Below are 19539 nucleotides of genomic sequence, written 5' to 3'. Positions count from 1 at the left end.
CATTCTCTCCGCCATTCCATCTACAAAGGGGCGTAATTTACTTCTAGATCTGCTCCTACTCTTTTGGAATTAAAAGATAAACAGCGTGAAATATGACTGGAACCTCGGACCTGGAAGTGCAGTGATTTCAGTTGGCCTAACTTTCTAGGACTAGGTAAATGTGTCATTTACAACTATTTAACGTGTGTGTGTGTTTAAAATGAGAGTAGAGCCACCCTAATAGGCCAAAAGGGAGAAAAAGCTGCATAAATAAAAGATGACTTTCTTTTTAAAAGAAGCTATTGTTTTCTAGCCCATTGTCATAATGAGGAAATCACGCACCAGGTACGCAGCAGTGACTGCTCGAGCTATGTTTAGCCAGGCTTACAACTCGGTCAAAGCTCTTGGATTTCACCCTTCAGCGTGCCATTAAAGTCTGTAAGAGGGCACTGACTTAATGCTTAGCGGTACTTAAGCCTCTCTGAGTTATAGGTGGGACTAAAGGCGTGTAAAATAGATGGCACCTCATACAAGACAGTGGAACCTCACTCGGAGTCAGCTTTGCCTCTCTCCCTCCCCCCCCCAATATAGACACACACACACACACACACACACACACACACACGAAATCACCAATTGTCGATGACAATTTCCTCTCATCCAGTTCACCTCAAGGTGACATCAGGTTCAGACTAGAGACTCATTTTCAAAGTTAGTGGCTGGGCTATTATGGGTGGAGTGAAAAGGCTACATGAATAGCCTTTGACCACATCTCATTTGTGGACACTCTCTCTTCCTCCTCCCATATTTCTTGCCCCCCTCCTCCCGTAATAAAGGATCTGCCATTATGAAGATTATTTCGCCCTAAAAACAGCAACAAAATAAACAAATCTCTTTGGCGTTCCATTTCAGACCCCTGACATCTAAGCACTAGATGTGACAAGTAATAGCTCTGAGCCTGCAAATAGGAATACAGGCTTAAATCTACTGTCTCGACTCCGATATCATTTACAACCATTTGTTTACACCAGGTTGGAATTTAAAACTAGAGACCTTTTTTAAAAAATGTAGACTTCAACGACCGCAAATGTCTGTCGCAGTCCTACAACCCTGCGCCCACAGAGCATATTTTAGGCAGGATAACGTAAGAGATTTTGGTGACTTTTAAGAAGAGGATTGAAGCATAGAGAACCACACGCGCACACACCTTGATCACGTGTCCAGTCAATGTCTGTGTAAACAGATGGATTCGTTTTGTTCAAAACGTGGGTGGAGAAGCCTCCGCCTCCACAACTGTTGATCATCTTCCTTTTTATCTTCCTTATTTAAGATCACTGCATTCTAAAAACACTGTTGCAAGGTTGCTTTGTTTACGCACATTAAATTAGCCTCTTAATCTATACTTCATAGATCCAGTTAAACCCCGGTTTCTTCTTCCAAAATAAAGATGTATAGATACTTTTTTTTCTTGGGGGGGATATTAAAATGCTAGGGTAACAGAGAATAAAATGCAGAAACACTGAACAAGATCCATAGTTTGATGTTTAGACCCTTCCCTTTCAAACTATCTAGCCTATTTTAGTATCTCTTTCATTCTTTTGGCCAATAATTAACAAGTACCCCCCCAAAAAAAACCCTACACTAGCCTGGAGCTTTGTTTGAAAGCTGTTTTGTTTACAAAATAATATTTATTGTCAGGAGATTTCCCCCTCCCGCCACATCTCTTACCTCCGGAGCGTTTAGACTTTTCGCTTAGCTGGAGGGAATGTGGAACTGAGATTTGGCCCTGGATATAATCTCCCCGTCTCTTTCCCTCTCCCTCTCTCTCCCTCTCCCTCTTTCTGTATAGATCTGGCACGGCTTTGCTCTCTTAACTCCCAGATCTTTGTTTCGGTGGTGGCGGCCAGAAAGAGCAAGAGAGCGCTGTGCTCTCAACTTCCCTCTGGCTTCCTTTAAAAACAACAACACACAAGTCCTCTTCCAACTTTTCCTCCAGTTATTCACTTCTCAACCCTACTGACAGCATTTGCCGAAAATCTACACTCCAGCTTTGGTAAGTGATGCGTTGCTCCATTGCAAAATGGCACTGCTCGGATAGCCTCTGCGCGCGCGTGTGTGTGTGACGTGTGGAAGAGAGAGAGAGAGAGAAAGAGTGAGTGAGAGAGAGAGAGAGAGAGAGTATGTTTTGTTTTGTTTGCGAGCAGCGTTGCCCAAGTACTTTCACATCAAACAGGACAGAGTTAAACTATTGTGGCGTTTGAAATCGCAACAGGAACAAGCATGATCACTATCTGTTGGCTCGGACAGACTTTATGGCACGAAAACTGAATCTGCCCAGCAACTTTTTGTTGCTGGTATTGTTTTTGCTAGAGCTACTTTGAGGAGATCGAGGCCATGATATGTACATTTTTTATACCAGGGCGTAATAACAAAGCTGTCACGGTGCTCTGAGATAATTCATTTAGGATTTAAGGGCAATTTAATATTATTATTAATGTTATTAATACTAATCACACTAGCACACTAGCACTAGTATTGTTGGAAATAATGCACCTAAAATATCCTTTTGCAATTTAAATGATATCTGCATAGAGCGTTTTCCAGTCTCCTCCAAATACACGTATTCACATGAACTTAAACTATTCTTATGAATGGCTTCTTAATGCGCCCATTCTATTAAATTGTAACTCGGAGTGACTGGAACTCACAGGTATTTAGAAAAGGTTTAATTTGAATTCCTCCTTAGTACCCCCCCTTTCCTTTCCTTTCCTTTCCTTTCCTTTTTTTTAAGGAAAGGAAAGTGAACATAACTGCTGTGTAGAGTTGACCTTTCGTTGACACGACTTGGTAGGAGACAGTTTGCAAATGAGGACTGGATAAATTAGATACTAAAGTTAGCGGGGTTTAGATGGTACCCGGCGATAAATCCACTGGAATTAGCCAGAGAAGTAGTTAGCCCTCGAGGTCTGAAAGTTTAACAAAGTTCAAGGGAGTCTGAACGGCATCTCGAGAGAGCCCTGGAAATTACAATGGAAGAGAAGATGATTCCCTCGGGTGAAAAAGCACAGGCAGTAGCACTAGCGGCGGCGGCAGCAACAACAACAGCACCTTCAAGTTCATTGCACTTTCCGCTTCTCGAAAGCTTTGGCTTTGGTTGTTCTCACTTTTCTGTAGTAGTTATAACAATAGCGTGGGCGCAGTGATTTCAGTTCTTGGAAAACCCAGCGCCGAGCAAGCGTGTGAAACAGTATGCTAACAGTTGTGCTAACAAGTGGTGTTACTTTCTTAACGCTGGAAGTGTGAACGTATTGCATTCCTCAAAAACAGCGTCCTTTTAAAAAAAAGTGGGTCTAAATAAAGAACTTCGCGGTTTATAAAACTGCACACCGAGTTTACTCGTGGATTCAAATGGATCTCTACCAAAGGGAGGGGGAGAGGTTTGGCTTCCGGAACAAAGCAAAAGCTGCACAAACAAACAAACATCACAATAAAAGCCATTACTCTTCTTGCCCTCTCTCCCCTCCATTCTCCTTACGGTGTTTACACAGTTTAAAGGAGCTAGAGATAATCTCGCCCTTGAACGCTTGTTCGTGTTATTAAACTTTATATATTATAAGACCCTCATATCTTTGGGTAGGTCTTAGTATGTGCTTTGTTTTTTTATAGCATTGGTGTTATATTAAATTCAAGCTGTTTGATTTGATACGGTAATACGAGACTTCCCACTGTCTGAAGGGCGAAGACGAGGTTCAATGCTAGAAAATGTCAATATAACTGCAGAGGACCGCCCCCCCCACTTCCCTTCGCACACCTGCCCCCGGCTCTGTTAACTTGTCAAAGGTTACTTAGTGAAGTCGTGCAACGTACTGACAACTTTTGCATTGGACTAATGTCTGTAAGGCTACAATCCTATCGATACATACTTACCTGAGAGGAAGCCCCATTGAATACATTGGGACTTAATTCTGAGTATCACACAGCAATGCACTGTAAGTTGCTTTCGGTAGGAATGTTCCCCTCCCCCTCCGATCAACATTTGGGGTGTGTGTGTAGACATTTAACGGTTTTCTTGCCCACCTAGCACCCTAGAATGGCAGATTCCACGAAGTCCACGTTTTCAACCATTTTAACTAGCTAAAATCTTCCTGTGCCAGGCACACGTCAACGAAACTTACTTTTATGCAATTTTGAACAAAATCTCGGGCCAAACTTACTGTTTCTTGGAAACAGAAATAAATGATGTTGACTAGGTAAGAAGCAGCGGGCGATTTTGCATTCTCTAAGATGGCAAATTGTCTATTGTTAGACAAATTCTGGGGTGACTGGTGTAGAAGTGAACAGCCCCCTCCACCAAATTAATTATCAGCGAGATTCTGCTTCGGTTAAGTCCTTATCCTGCTCGGAAAGAGATTTCAGCTGTACATAGATAGATCTCAATACCCCCCCCCCAAAAAAAAAAGGTCTTGGACCTCATTCTTCCACACGATTTTGGGGGAGACATTGCCAAGCGTGCTGGGGAGCAAACCCCTTTCATAATAAATGCAATGGTCAAGGAATGACTTTAGGCTAGAGGGATGGTGGATGTCTGACAGAGAAGTGGAATCGCACTCAGGTCACATTCTTTGCAGTCAGGTTTTGGTAAAGTACCTGGCTTTCCCTATGATATATACAGTGCGCTATATATGTCCATAAAACAGCAGATACGCATCTGTTATTGCCCCCAGTCTTAGACTATGCTGACAAGGTCATGGCAGTCTATGTGGAAGAACGGCATTTCGATGCTAAGTACATTAACGGTACTGCATTAGAGTGAAATCAAGGGGACTCGCGTCCAAGGAAGTGTACTTAAGAGAGGAGTATAAGACGTAGGAGTCTTAGTTGCAGCAGGTTTCCTTCAGTGGATGAAGCGCCCTCCCCGTCAAATATAAAGTAGGTCTGGCCCTGGAGGCTCTATCTTGAACACTCGTTTTGGCATATCGTCTAGCCTATAAGTAAATGCGGAGTAAAAGGACAGAGGTATTGGGAACGTATTTTAAGTTTGGCGAAAGAGTAAGCCTCAAATCACAAACTGCAGCCTTTCCTGATTTAGTTCGGACCGCCCACCCTTAGTTAGCGCAGCTACCTGGGTGTAAATCGATCTGAAGTGCATAGGAATGACTACTCGATCCTAAACAGTATCTAAAGAAACGTGATTGACCTCATTGGGGCATAAGTGCTTTTCGGACAGCAGCTGCGATCCCATAGCCAGATCACATCACCTGAAAGTATTCCAATCCAAACTGAAGTCCACGAGACTGGAGTTCTCATTGAAGTCAGCTGAGAATGAGGCTCACGCAAAAGGACTTTCCGGTGGATGGTGCCCAGCGTGTTTAGGATTCGGGTGTAAACTGGTTCAAATCCAAGTATTGCAACGTGTTTGCGTTGGGAACAAGCTCAGATATCTGATTACATTGTTGATATTACAGAAATCTACCAATCCATGTTCAGGAAGGAGAGGTGCCAATATCGCTCTGTGCGCGTTCAGACCTCCACACACCCTAATACTGTCTTTCAGGTCGGATTTGAACTCTCTGAAATCAATTCAAATATATATTTAACATAAACGGGGTTTCTATAAACACAGTTTGGTCGGAATACAGTTTGGCTTGCTGGGGGAAACATCACCTTAGGATGGTGTGCGTGTATATAGAGCACTTGTGTAGATATACCACATGTGTATAAATTCGCCACCAACAGCCATAACCCGGGGAGAAGATGGAAACAAACTGGGGGGAAAATCAGAATAGAAAAATAATGGCAGGTTTAAAAATTGTCTTAGCAGAACAACTCATCTAAAAGCGGAGTGGGTGGGTGTCGTCTGACAATATCCTGAAAACAGGCATATGTTGAAAATAAATTAGAATTGCTATCAGTTCTATTTCAATCCAGTTTTTATTGCAAGGCACCACATAAAAGCAGTTTGTAAACACTGTCTATACTATCTTCATCCTGCAGTCTGTCATTTTTAGACGGTTCTTTGTATCTGCAGAACATTTAGTTAATTAATCATGCTTGCGTTTTTCTTTTCTTGTCTGGAATCCACAGTTTAAGGAATGCGAAATGGTTCAGCGTAGCGCACGCTTTTAGACGACTGTTTACTGTCTACTGCTGTTATCTCTACTTTAGCATGCCGGCTGTAAGAGAGAACTACGACATACCTATATGTCTGGGCTAATGTAAAAAGGATAATTTTAGGAAAGGGAAAATGAAAGATGGCCCATTCATGGAAAAAGGGCAACTCTTTCCCCCATAGCTAATGCCAGATTTTCTACTGACTACTCCAAGAATACAGTATCACCTAACATCACCCAACAATCAAGCACCATGGATTTCAGCATGATTTTCTTTCATATAACAAGGAAACCAAGATCGGTGTGCAAAGTTTTTATTTTATTTTATTTGGTAGACTCTTTAGCATCTTTCTGTTTCTTAGCCACCCCTGGGTTCTTCTTTTCGTTACTAAAGCCAGCTTGTTGGGGGGAGCCACTATGACGAGCACCTCTTTAGCCTAGTGTTTGTGAATGAATTCCATTGTGTCTATCTTAAAACGAAAATAAGTTGCTGTATGACGTAACTGTTTTGATGTAAAGTTTATGTAATCAGGAGGTGCAGAAAAGTCAACAGAACGTGTTCTAAATTTGCACCTTTCTCATATAATTAGTTTTCTCCCTCTAACGGGAGTTTAACCTCCCCCCCCCAATATCTTTAATTGTTGAACGTTCCTGGTTGCAAGTCATTGCAGCCATAAAGGTTAGATGTATGATGGTGTGTTTTCAGAGACTTGAAAGGGGTTTCCTAATCCATGCACTCCATATTAAGTGGCTTGTGGATTGGGCTCACCATTAGCAGCAAGAGATAGAAAATATTTTCAAGGTATTAACTTGCTAATAGCCATAAGGTGTGATCGCTAGGCTGCATTCATACATCTTCCCTCTGAATCATTTGAGAGGTTCCTGTTGTTTTATTGGGAACAGGATCAGACCTTAAATTGAAAGTGGGAAAGCAGTAAAAACGATTGCACAGGTACAGGGTTGCTTTTGATTATTATTAATTTTTGTATTGAGGACTTAATGTACCTGGTGGCACCAATTATTTTCCTGCAGTCACTAGCAAACATTTCATTTTAAAAATAAACATATTTGACTTCCCAAAAGACTGAGAAAGTAGAAAGTAAACACCTCCAACACCAGAATTCATCAGTTCTTTATCTACCTTTAAGGTAGAACCTTAACTAAATAAACACAACTGATTTCACTGTTTTGAAAAACAATCATATATCTATGTTTAGTCAGAAGCAAGTTCCACTGTGTTCAGTGGGATTTACTCACTTGTGAGCATGTTTAGGATTGTAGCCTTAGGGTTTTATAGGCCTGAAGGAGATCCTTAATAAGTACCATAAGTGTTAACATAATAAAAACGCCATCAAAATAATACCTGCATAATGACTAATATTTCTGTTAATTGCTTTAAAAATGATTTCTGACACTGTACTACAGAATCAAAAACAGGCTAATATCATTCTAGTACTATTATCTAATATTCAAAATACATGAAATAATTTTAATTCACTCACCCCCTTTTAAATGATAACTTTATAACAGAGGGTGTCAAAAAACCCCCAAAGAATTATGCATACCATAATTTTATGATTAAAATCTTCATGCAGAAAGATTTCTTTTGAGTAGGATATCTTCTACATCACAAATTAAAATACTGCAATTCATATGAGAATGCATTCCAAAATGTTACATGGGGCTTTACTCTATCATACCAGGCCAAATCGTTCCTAGTTACTGAAAAAAAAATCTCATTGACATAAACTGTATTTTCTCATATCAGAATTGCAATTATATTTAACCATTGAGATATTAGAACTCATATTAAAAGTCATACACACCATCACAAAGTTGCTTAATAGGAGATAAAGAGACCCTGGAATGAAAATATAAAAACAGAACCAAAACCCTACCCTCAGAAAACACTGAAAATCTATCTGGCAACCATATGGAGTGTTTCAATCTTTTCCACGCATCCTTTTGATTATCTTATAAATAAAGCCAGAACTCCCCCTACTTGCTTATTTAGATATATATCATTATCAACAGATTTTTAAAAACAATAAATAACTTCAAATTCATATTTGTGCATTTAAAATACACCTGTGGGCCACTAAGAAAAAAAATACTTGGCATCAAGTATTTTTCTGAACAATTGGCTCATATTCTGTAACAACTATGCCATATCAGATAAGGAATATGATCCAACACAGAGTTAGGTCTTAGTTAAATATTCTTAAATCTGTGTTGGATTGTGACCAGAAAGAATATGTACCTTAAAAAAACAACACCCCACCATCACTGCTACCGTCATAATGCTATACTAATAAAATGTATTATATCGCGGGGAATGAAATTGATGCCTTAGGAAAGCAATGCCAGAAAGCAAACAGAATAAACTCCATTCTTTATAACTGTGAATTTACTTGGTATTTCTTTATGTACTAGATGTATGTCTCTTTCTTTTTCCTCTTTTAAGTAAACAGCACAAAACACTAGCAAGTGGCTAATGTCAAACATTAACAAGCTAACCAATGTCAAATGCACACTTTATTTTGTAAATTAGTTAGAAGCATCTACATCACTGTTGCTTGTTTATAAGTTAACATGCCCAATATCAGGTCCCTTTGGGCAAAGATATGTTGTCATGAGCTATTTTCTTTGGTTATCTATTGATACATCATTTAAAAATATGTTATCAGTGCATGGTTCTTATTCAGATTGGGTTCTACAGTTATATGCATATAGTATTTTTGCCTGACAATACTGTATAAAAATACGGTGTTACATTGTATGTGCCAAAAATTCTTATTCTGTGATTAACAAAAAAGAAAACAACCGTATGTGTGTAATTTTTGTATTCTGTATAAATGCACTGTATATTTTATATTATCGACTCAGTATCTGAGGGTCTTTTTATGTGTGTGTGTAGAATGTGGGATTTGTTTTCTTGTATTTTTGCAAAAAAAAATCCTGTGCAGTGAAGTGAGAAAATGTGTTATTATTAAGGGACAGTGGGATACACAAGTAGGAGAAAATTAAAGCCAGGTAGCAAGTGAAATTCCCACTATGATCTATGAGGGCTAGTATCTTTCCTTTTTTTTTTTATTCAGAAGAAAAAGGATATCAGAGAGGAATGCCAACTCTAAACCCAACAGCAGATCCTATGCAGAATATTCGAGAGAAAGTGGGGAGAGGACAAACTAGTTTATAATGCAGCCTTATTGCATGTATTTTCATGGAAGAGAAATGATCCATTTGTTTTTGCCTTTATCAGATTCAAAGCAAGCAGTTTGAATTCCCCCCAATATGTGTACTAAGTGCATAAAGTATTTTGAATAAATGCCATGAAGCTCTTTGGTAGCTTGCAATTACTGTAGCACTGGGACTGTGCTTTGTGTGTGACTATAAATCCTGCAAGCTAGCACTGTTATTTCTAACACACCATGCTGGATTTTATATAAGTCTGTAGGTTTTGTTCCAAGGAAAACAAAATAATGAAAGAATATAAATATTAGATACCATTGCTCCAGTGTATGGTGCTGTAAATCTCTGAAGGTTTACAAAGAGGCACTGACAACATGTTGTGCAGCTGCATGTAACACCATTTAATGGTCTGATTTGATGAACTAGTTTCTCAGCACCTCATTGACAATCACTGATCGTACACAAACAAGTTTTGGAATGTCCCATAGAGCTTTTCTAACACCCTTATTATTTGTTCACCCTAAAATAAATTCAAAAGCCCCAATCCTTTGCTGCTCTTAACTCAGAGAACAATATTTTATGTGACTTCAAGGGGAGTTGCGTCTAAGAGGATGCTGAAATGCTGTCTGTAGCACCTCTGTGCAATGTCTCCACTATTTCCCCCTCAACAATTTAAAGGACAAGTTGACAGTACTCTTGGACTGTGTGAAAATAATACACATTTCTACCAGGGCTAGCCATAAAACAAGACGTCTCCAACTTCCATAGCTCAACAGGTAATTTAGGCCACCTTGTCATAGGGCCAGTAAGAGATGTTCCAATGCAATGCATTGTATATGCAATGCATTTGTGATAAGCAGCACACTGTATGCTGAAAACATTAGGGCACTGGAATAGTATTACAATATTACTATACAATCATATTAGATTGGCTTCAGAGTGGTTAAAAGGTTACAGACGTCCTCACTTTCAGCAAAGCCACTGCAGAAGCCCAAAGGCTTGCAGCCTATTTCTCTCACCCTATTATCATATTTTGTGCAATTGTGTGACCTTAGCGGATGCACCCCAATTGGACTCTATGGCAGAAAGTATAGAAATGCCAATTAAAAATAACAATCATTATTTATAGGTACAAAAACAGGCAGTTTTTCAATTCTACCAAAACTGAGTTTCAGAGAAACAAATGATGGGGAAATGTGCATGGATGAGGGAAAGAGAACAACTCTGTAAGTGTCCCGTGGTAGCTCAGCTGACTGAGAATCACCTGAACCACTTTTACTGGAGCAAATAGTGGACACAAATGTGCTAGAAAGCTATGAGCCAGCACAGCTCCAGAGAGGTGAAACAACAGCATTATAGATATAGACCAAGTGGGGATCTTTGAAATGTAATAATAAGCACATGCAAACATGATATATACATAACACACACACACGCGCGCGCGCGCGCGCACACACACACACACACACACGTTTGCTTTTCCAGCATTAAGTTTGAACTCCTTCATTAAATTCTGATTCTCAAATTAGGCACAGGCAGTGAACTTTTTGATTGAACTGCATATGGCAACTTAGTATACTTCAATGAGGTTAATTCAACTTGAATAAAAAAACAAAACAACATCTTTATTGTCTTGTGGATCACACTTTTATTTGGCTCTGTAACCTACCCTGTTCCCATGAACTCAGGGTGGTGCTGTAATTCTGAAGATGAAAAACGGAACAGAAATGTGTTGAAGCGGGTATTCTAATTTGCCCTGTACATGTTTATCGAATATCTTTTGTATGCACAGAATTCCACTGGTGCCTCTTCCTCTAACATGAGAGAGAATCTGCTTTATCATAAGGCAATGGTCGTGTGATGGAAAGTTTGTTCATAGATGTCCATAGGAGGAGGATAGCAGCAAGGCTTTTTATGATGGTACTCATAAGAAAGATCTATAAACACCACAAGAATGTAAGCACCTGAATTTGTGCTTAATTTTACATTGATTTCTTAGGTTTTTTTTAAAAAAAATATTTGTATACTATGCTACTTATAGTAATAAATTATTTGTATACCTTAGATTACATTCAATATGACTAATTTCTCTTAAATTCTCAAAGTTTTCTTAAATAATTTGTGAATTGTACCACTGGGCTCTGAACAACCACAATGATTAAATGAAGTTTCTGATATGGAGAAACATCATAGACATTAATGTTGCCACAGCTAATAGGGTTTAACAATCACATTGCTAGATGTTCTGTTAGTTGCATATGTTAAAATTGTAATGAAATATGGAGTTCTCTCTGTGCACGGTAAATGTATAGCTAGGCTATACAATAAATATGCTACATTTATTAAAGAAAACAAGGGATCACACTGCAATATTAAAAAAGGTGTGTAGGTAGAACATAATAGTTTCTATCTTTTCAAACAGCACCTTCTGAGAACATATGTGGGTTTAAAAACAGTTGAAAATTGAACATAAAAAAATCTCAAAGTATTGATGCATGCTTAAATAGTACCATAAAAGGAATGGGTTGTTTTCAGTACCCAGAAATTGCACTTGTTTTACTGGAATAAAGTCAAATGAATGCTTGTATCTAAATTTGGATGAATGAATGGGTAGACAGGGCCACCAGTAGGAGGGTACAGGGTATATACATGTACCAGTCCTGAGCTAGCAGGGTCCTCAGACTCGTAGCTTGAAGGAGGAGATTATTAGCTGGACATTCTGAAGAAAGTTAGAGCACAAAACAGAGTGGCAGCTCTAAGGTTCACCACTTGGCAGGCAGCACCATTGCTAATGAGATTTAATCACTGTTTCTAAGCAATCAGGGGAACTGCTCTCACCCTGGGATGTTGGAGGTGCCCCCTCCCAGAGGAGCAGCAAAAGCAAGAGAGGCTCACGTTTGCTAGCCTGATGCTGGAGGATCCTGGGGTTAATGTTTGTTTAAGCACTTACTGTCATGTCCAGATTATTTTATTCACTCCCTAAGTGTGCTGCCCATACAAAATGAAACACAATTTACTGGCTTTGATATGTTTTACTCAAAAATTGTGGGTTAAACCACAGAGCCTAGGGCTTGCCGATCAGAAGGTCAGAGGTTCAAATCCCTATGGCAGGGTGAGCTCCCATTGCTCGGTCCCTGCTCCTGCCAACCTAGCAGTTCAAAAGCATGAAGTGCAAGTAGATAAACAGGTACCGCTCTGGCGGGAAGGTAAACAGTGTTTCCGTGTGCTGCTCTGGTTCTCCAGAAGTGGCTTAGTCATGCTGGCCACATGACCCAGAAGCTGTACGCCGGCTCCCTCGGCCAGTAAAGCGAGATGAGCGCCGCAACCCCAGAGTCGGTTACGACTGGACCTAATGGTCAGGGGTCCCTTTACATTTAATCCTTTGAAAGAGATTAGTCTTCTTTCCTACAAAGAAAAAAGGGCTCTGTTGGACCCTGTCTCCCAGTTTTCCATGTCTCCCACTCAGCCACCATGGGTTCAGTTGTCATCACTGGGCTGTTATTTATTAATATGCAGTACCCATTTAAAAAACAAAAAAACAAAAAAAGAACCAGAAAACAACTTACGGCTGCAGCAAGTTAAAATTCCTATAGACCATACACAAATAAAGATGTAAAAATCATTTTGCTGTGCTTGATAAAAAGTATATCAAGGAAACCAAAATGATTTTCATATTGGTTTTGCTGAGAGTTGTGAAATTGCATATATAAGTTGCTTGTTGTATCTTGATTTAACTCCCAGGAGCTCAAGACTATGTCTCCCTCTCCCCCTTTTATCTTCATAACTGTTCTTGGAGGTAGGCTAGCCTGAGAGTTGGTGGCGCAGACATCAAGGCTGGGAAACCGCACACACTTAGAGGTGTGTGGGTTGTTGTTGTTGTTGTTTGCTTGTTATTAATCAGGGTTAGCAAACATTTTTGGTTTTGGTTTAATTTTGGTACTTTGCTGTAAATATCAGGACTATGAAGTGCTGCGGTTAAAACAAAGGGGCAGCTATGAATCACATTATATACTTCTATCTTGCTTTTCCACTCAGGAGTGCAAGGTTATGTACATTATCTCTCCTCCCCGTCCCACTTTTATCTTTGTAATAGGATCCAAATCAAAATAATAATGATAATAATAATAATAATAATAATAATAATAATAATAATAATAATAGTAGCCCTGAGAGGTAGGCTAGCATTGGCTTTCAAATTTTGTTGGTGCCTTGTGTGAAACCAACATTTGGTGCCCCACCACCTTCCATTCTAAGTCATTGTTGTAGCACCCTCCTGTAGTGCCCTCTCAGCTCAGCGCCCGTGTGGGTGAACTGGTCATGCTCCCCTAAATCCACCTCTGAGACTAGGATAAATTAATACAGTGGTACCTCAGGTTACTTACGCTTCAGGTTACATACGCTTCAGGTTACAGACTCCACTAACCCAGAAATAGTGCTTCAGCTTAAGAACTTTGCTTCAGGATGAGAACAGAAATCATGCTCCGGTGGCGCAGCAGCAGCAGGAGGCCCCATTAGCTAAAGTGGTGCTTCAGGTTAAGAACAGTTTCAGGTTAAGTACGGACCTCCGGAACGAATTAAGTACTTAACCTGAGGTACCTGTTTATGTACATAAGCAATAGTTCTTGCCAATAGATTGAGAGACTGGGAACATAATCCAGAAACAATGTACTGGGCCAAGGAAATCCTACTGGTACCTTTGGATAGACAAATGGAAGCTATTTGTGTATAGAGGATCATGTAGCCCTCTAATAAAATTATGCAAAAAAGGTATATGTGTTTGAGAGAAGGCAGACTTCATCTCACAAGTGTGCAAATGACCAAATGATTGCAACATAGACATGCTGAGGCTGCACATATATGAGAACAGTCTAAAAAATTACCCCAAACCTCAGCAGTAAGGAAGCACTGGCCACAGCAGGCCTGTTAAGATTGTATGACTGCGGACTCTTAAGCTTGTCTGGGTTTTTCTTATGCATGTAAGCCTGTACTGTTTTTGTATCATTTCAAAATCTACCAAATATCATATGCCGACAAGAGTCTTAAGGGAACAAATAGGATAAGAGGGAGCATTTTGTTCATTTTATGGAACTACTTGTCATTGAAAGTGTTTTATGATTCTTATCTCAATCACTGTTCAACGAACTTGTACAGTAAATTATATTATTATTCCTATATTTAGGACTTGGAGAACTGTGGCTGAAAAACAGTGGCATTTTCCATGCAAAAGAATTGATTAAAGCTGCAATCCAAGACTCCCCCTTACACTGTGGGGGTTTGGCTTGAGTGGAGGCATCTCTCTGTCTGCTTCTGCTAAGTCAGCTGGCCTCCTGCTACTTGCAAAGCATGTGGGTGGTGTGTGAGTGCAAAAATTGTTGTAGCCCAGAAGAAGGCACTGAAAAGTGTTGTTCCAAGGCAGGCTTATCAACTTCAGGATCCGCTGGATCCCAAGCCACTCTGACAGCCAGCCCTGGCAAGAACAGCATCTGATCCAGGGAGAACCACTATGCCAGACTGTGAGATAACAAGCCTCATATAACCCACTTGCTAATTAATGCATGAAGGGGGTTAACGCTATAAAGCAAGCTGTCCTGTTAGCAATATGGCTTCCTCTCACTTTGGGAAATAGGGTGTGAGGAGGTTTGAGCTGGTTGTTGCAGCTCAACCACATATCTCTCACCAGCTACTCTTGTATATCAATAATTTAGGAACTTTTACCACTTCGCACCTAAGCTAACTTTTATTGCCTGTGCAACTTTTCTGACTGATTTATGGGAAAGCACATGAACCTGACCTTCGAAGAGTTTGTAAGTAAACCATTTTTTAACTTACCAAATGTGTGGTCTTTTCCTCTGTTGGGGGAATTGGGAAATTTCAGGATTCACTTGGAACGGCGTATTTTACAGTTCTAACAGCAAATATTTCCCCACACTTTACTTGGCTGAATATTGTGTGACTTTAAATCTCTGCTGCAGCTCTCTCACCAAAGAATACTTGCCCCAAACTTGGATCTTGGCACCCAGGAATATTTGCATCAACACAGCCTGGAGATGGGTTAGGGATTGGGCCCAATCTGCATACCCACCCTTCTACCACAGTGGAAGTAACAGTCCCAAACAGTCTTGCGCTGTCTGAGATCATCACCCCCCCCCACTATTGAACAGGATGGTTGTACACTACCCTGATATTTTGTATGGTGGTATATGAATACTTAAACAAACAAACAAACAAATAAATAAATAAATAAATAAGAGAGCACATTTGAGGGATTAAGGAAACAATCCAAAGCAAAATCTGTTGAGATTTAGGGATCTGGCAGATTTCCAGTTGAACCAGGAGCATCCTGGCGTAGCTGGGTTATTCCAGTAACTCTCCTTCCTAGCTGGAGATTCACCAATGTATTTTCCCCACCCCAGCTGAGCCTCAGGTGGTTGAGCTGAGCATGGCAGATCTTAAGCTAGTTTAAGTCCCCCCCCAAAAAAAGGGGTGTGGTGTGGCACATGCAGGACTGGGGAGGGAAGACTTCCGATGGATACTAATCTCGTTCAACTCAATCACATGTGACCAAGCATTAGTTAAGCTGGCAGAAAAGATGGAATGGCAACCTCCCTAAAGAAAGATGGGAGTGAGCAACTAGGTTTTTTTAAAGGCATCCCCAAACTCAGCCCTCCAGAAGTTTTAGGACTACAATTCCCATCATCCCTGACTACTGGTCCTGTTAGCTAGGGATGATGGGAGTTGTAGTCTCAAAACATCTGGAGGGCCGCGTTTGGGAATGCCTGGCTTAGATTCTCCCAGTCAGAACACTTGAGATGTCTGCTATTATGTGTAAGTGATATATTTCTTAATAATCAGCAGCAAGGTATTTCAGTTATGTGAAAGGAGAACCTCTTATTCCTCACCCAAAGGATCAAAGTAAGGATGTGGCACATTTGAAACAGAACTGGAACTTTATTTACACTCAGTGAGGGCTACAGCTTAGTGCAGGCAAAGGCAAACTCTGGCCCTCCAGATGTTTGGGACTACAATTCCCATCATCCCTAGCTATCAGGACCAGTGATCAGGGATGATGGGAATTGTAGTCCCAAACATCTGGAGGGCCAGAGTTTGCATATGCCTGGCTTAGTGGTTACTCTCTTAAGGCACAACACTTCATTTCAACCAAACACTCTTTACAAAGATAGTTAAGAACTTTAAAAAAATTCTACTTTAAAACGGTCTCTGAATAGCCAAATTCCTCCTAGAATAGCTATTGGACTTACACTGCCAGTAAAACACTGTGAGACCCTTCTAGGATCATTACCCTCCCCTCAGGGAAACAATCTAGGTACTCCTGCCTAGCTAACCCCTAATTCAGCCCTAGCCAGTCTTACTGCTCAGCTAGCAGTAGCCCTGCTCCGGAACAGAGTTTGGATCTGGTGTACCTCACACCACCTTGTTTTACATTAGCTTCTTGTATACAAAATTGCTCCTTTCAATAGTTTTGATAGGACTTAAATGAGGTAATTCAGAACTCTATAGAGAAGAAACACAGTGAATTGTGCCCAGAGGACTTTAGGAAGCCACAGTACATATTGAATTATTGGGTAGTTATGCTTCTGATAGACCATCACCAGTTGTAGCCTTTTAATAGTCTTCAGTTTCACATGCAAGACTTTGTAACAGTCAGTCCCTGAATATACAAAAGCACACATGAGGGATGCTAGATCTGAATCCAAAACATCTACGTGGGTCACCACTGCCACCAAACATCCATATATTTGTATACCATCTATCTTTCCTCTTACAAAATCACACAAGGAAGGATATTCGGAAAGAAACTGATTGGCCTTGACCTGCAATGCACGTTTCATAGCTGAGCAGGAATTTGAACCTAACATTGTGGAAAGCTTTCAAACAGCTTTTAAACAGTGTGCTTTCGAACTGCTAGGTGGGCAGGAGCTGGGACCGAGCAACGGGAGCTCACTCAGTCGCGGGGATTCAAACTGCCGACCTTCTGATCAGTAAGCCCTAGGCTCTGTGGTTTAGACCACAGCGCCACCCGCATCCCCTTTTAATCAGAGCTAGATATGTGTAAACCCACTAAAGTAAATGTCCTTTTGTACGGCTAACTCCCTGGTGGTGACAACTGGCCACTACCTCTGCTGCTATTATCATTTAGCAAGTGTTCAGACACTGAGTTGTATGGTTAACTTGATTTCAGTGAGTCTACTCTCAGTGCCACTAAATCAGTTTTAACACAAATTTACAAGTCAACCAGTTTATTATTATTATTAATTTAAGTTGCTGTTCAAATTTTCAGTCTGATTAATGACTGGAAAACATAAATTTTAACAAAAGTTTTTACAATAAATTGTTAACAAAAGTTACTCCAATAAAGCTTATCATTTTCTACAATTTAGGATTATAGGTTTGTTTCCTAAATATTATACTTTTGAGGGTTTTTAAAGTAATATTTAGTATTTCACTATTCAATATTTAGTAACAGGTACTTGTACTTGCTGCTGTTAAAATTCTGCAGAGAGCATAAAACTTTTCTATGTATACTTTTATTCATTAAAGACAAACAGCTCTTCAATTTTTTTTTAACTCACTAAAGAAGACTGAGAGGAAAAGACACTGATGGCTAACATTTCAGGTGCCACCAGTGAATTATTTTTACATAAACCTCAATTGAGGTAAATCATTTGGCAGACTATTCTTCTTGCATGATAGAGCATGTGTTGAGTTAAAAGACATTTTTACAAGGTCGTATGGAAACGGGGCTAATACGATCACAATTTTTCAGGTTCTGACCTTATTGCTGTTGTGCACTGAGCCTACAAATTGGACACTTGCAACCCTATTACATGAAAATAAATTGGAAATGACATTTTATTCAAGCAGATATATATGTGCCTCTTGATATTCTGAGGAAAGGGCATTTAACTTTTATTTACTGCTCTAGTAAAATGTAATTAAATAGCAGCTATGTTGATATGTCAGGATAGGCAATGATACAATAGTCTCACTTACATGTCTGGGGTTGGTTCATCATTTTGCAGCTGAGTGAATCCTTCATGAAGTCAGTCAAGATCCACCCTGTAAAGCAGTACGAAACATATCTACATATATCTTGGATTCGGGCTTAAATATATTTGCTTGAAAGCAGTTCCTACAGATTTTAATGGAATGCATTTCAGTGGGAAAGGTGGAATAGCAGCAGCAGCAGCAGCAGCTGCAGCAGCAGCAACAACAGGGAAAAATATTTACTTCTGATTCTATCAAGATAGAATCATAGGTAAAGGTAAAGGGACCCCTGACCATTAGGTCCAGTCATGGACGCAGTGGCGTAGCGTGGGGGGTGCAGGGGGGCCCGGCCGCACCGGCCGCAACATCTGGGGGTTAGGGGGTGCAAATCCACGGGTTAGGGGGCGCAAATTACTTGCCTTGCCCCGGGTGCTGACAACCCACGCTACGCCACTGCATGGACGACTCTGGGGTTGCGGCGCTCATCTTGCTTTACTGGCCGAGGAAGCCAGCGTACAGCTTCCGGGTCATGTAACCTGAAGTGTGTGTAACCTGAAGCGTATGTAACCAGAGGTACCACTGTAATGTGGTTGATAGTCAATGTGACATACAGGCACAGGCCTTGATAACATATCCCCTCGTCTTTTTGCCATAACACAAAGTAGCAATTGAAATTAGTGATGTTACTGAAATTCATATTTACCCAGTTCAGTATACAAATGTGTCACAATGGTAATTCTTGGCTTCAATAAGAAGTAAGCACAATTTCCTAAGGAAATGTGTAAGATGCCACCATGTGAATGCGTCAGCATGAAGATACATCGTGTCCTCTCTAAAAGAGGACACGTGTTGCGGTGAGACCTGGAGGCTGACCTCCTGGTTGTGGGTGGGTCTATTGGATAGCCACAACGCCCGATTGGTAGGTCCCTCGTTGCTGGGTGTAATCTGGCCAATGGGGTGCAGTCTAAATGGTTTGAGGGACCTATTTAATCCCTTGCACATGACCCAGAGATTCTCTTTCGCCTCGTGCAAACAGAACACTCACTTGTGTTACCGTTTTCTGGCAAGAGATTACACAGGGTAGCTTATTTGCCTAACACATCCACCTGCTCTCTTCCTCACCAGCAATCTATAGTTATCATACTGGAGCCAAAGAGCTTAATATTCAGGCCTCAGCTGTTCACTTTTCCCTCAGCTTTCTCTAGTTTTTGCCTCACAAGTCCTTCATCAATGAACTTTTATCAACTCCACA

General features: G+C 40.4%; 2 long non-coding RNA genes across 2 annotated transcripts in view; one reads left to right on the top strand and one right to left on the bottom strand.

The window, feature by feature from the left end:
• The window catches only part of LOC309533365, a 27166-nt gene extending 7627 nt beyond the window's left edge, over positions 1-19539 (bottom strand). The window contains exons 1-2 of the long non-coding RNA XR_014220171.1: positions 19333-19539; positions 18294-18359 (exon numbers count right to left, since the gene is read on the bottom strand). This is a non-coding gene — a long non-coding RNA (uncharacterized lncRNA). The remainder of the gene's footprint in view (positions 1-18293; positions 18360-19332) is intronic.
• LOC309533355 overlaps positions 1714-19539 on the top strand; it is a 99112-nt gene continuing 81286 nt past the window's right edge. Inside the window, exon 1 of the long non-coding RNA XR_014220162.1 lies at positions 1714-2032. This is a non-coding gene — a long non-coding RNA (uncharacterized lncRNA). The remainder of the gene's footprint in view (positions 2033-19539) is intronic.

This window comes from Podarcis vaucheri, assembly GCF_965113315.1.
Source record: "Podarcis vaucheri genome assembly, chromosome: 5".
Taxonomy (NCBI): Eukaryota; Metazoa; Chordata; class Lepidosauria; order Squamata; family Lacertidae; genus Podarcis; species Podarcis vaucheri.
Note: the sequence above shows the minus strand (reverse complement) of the source record. Positions and strands in the feature narration are given on the sequence as shown.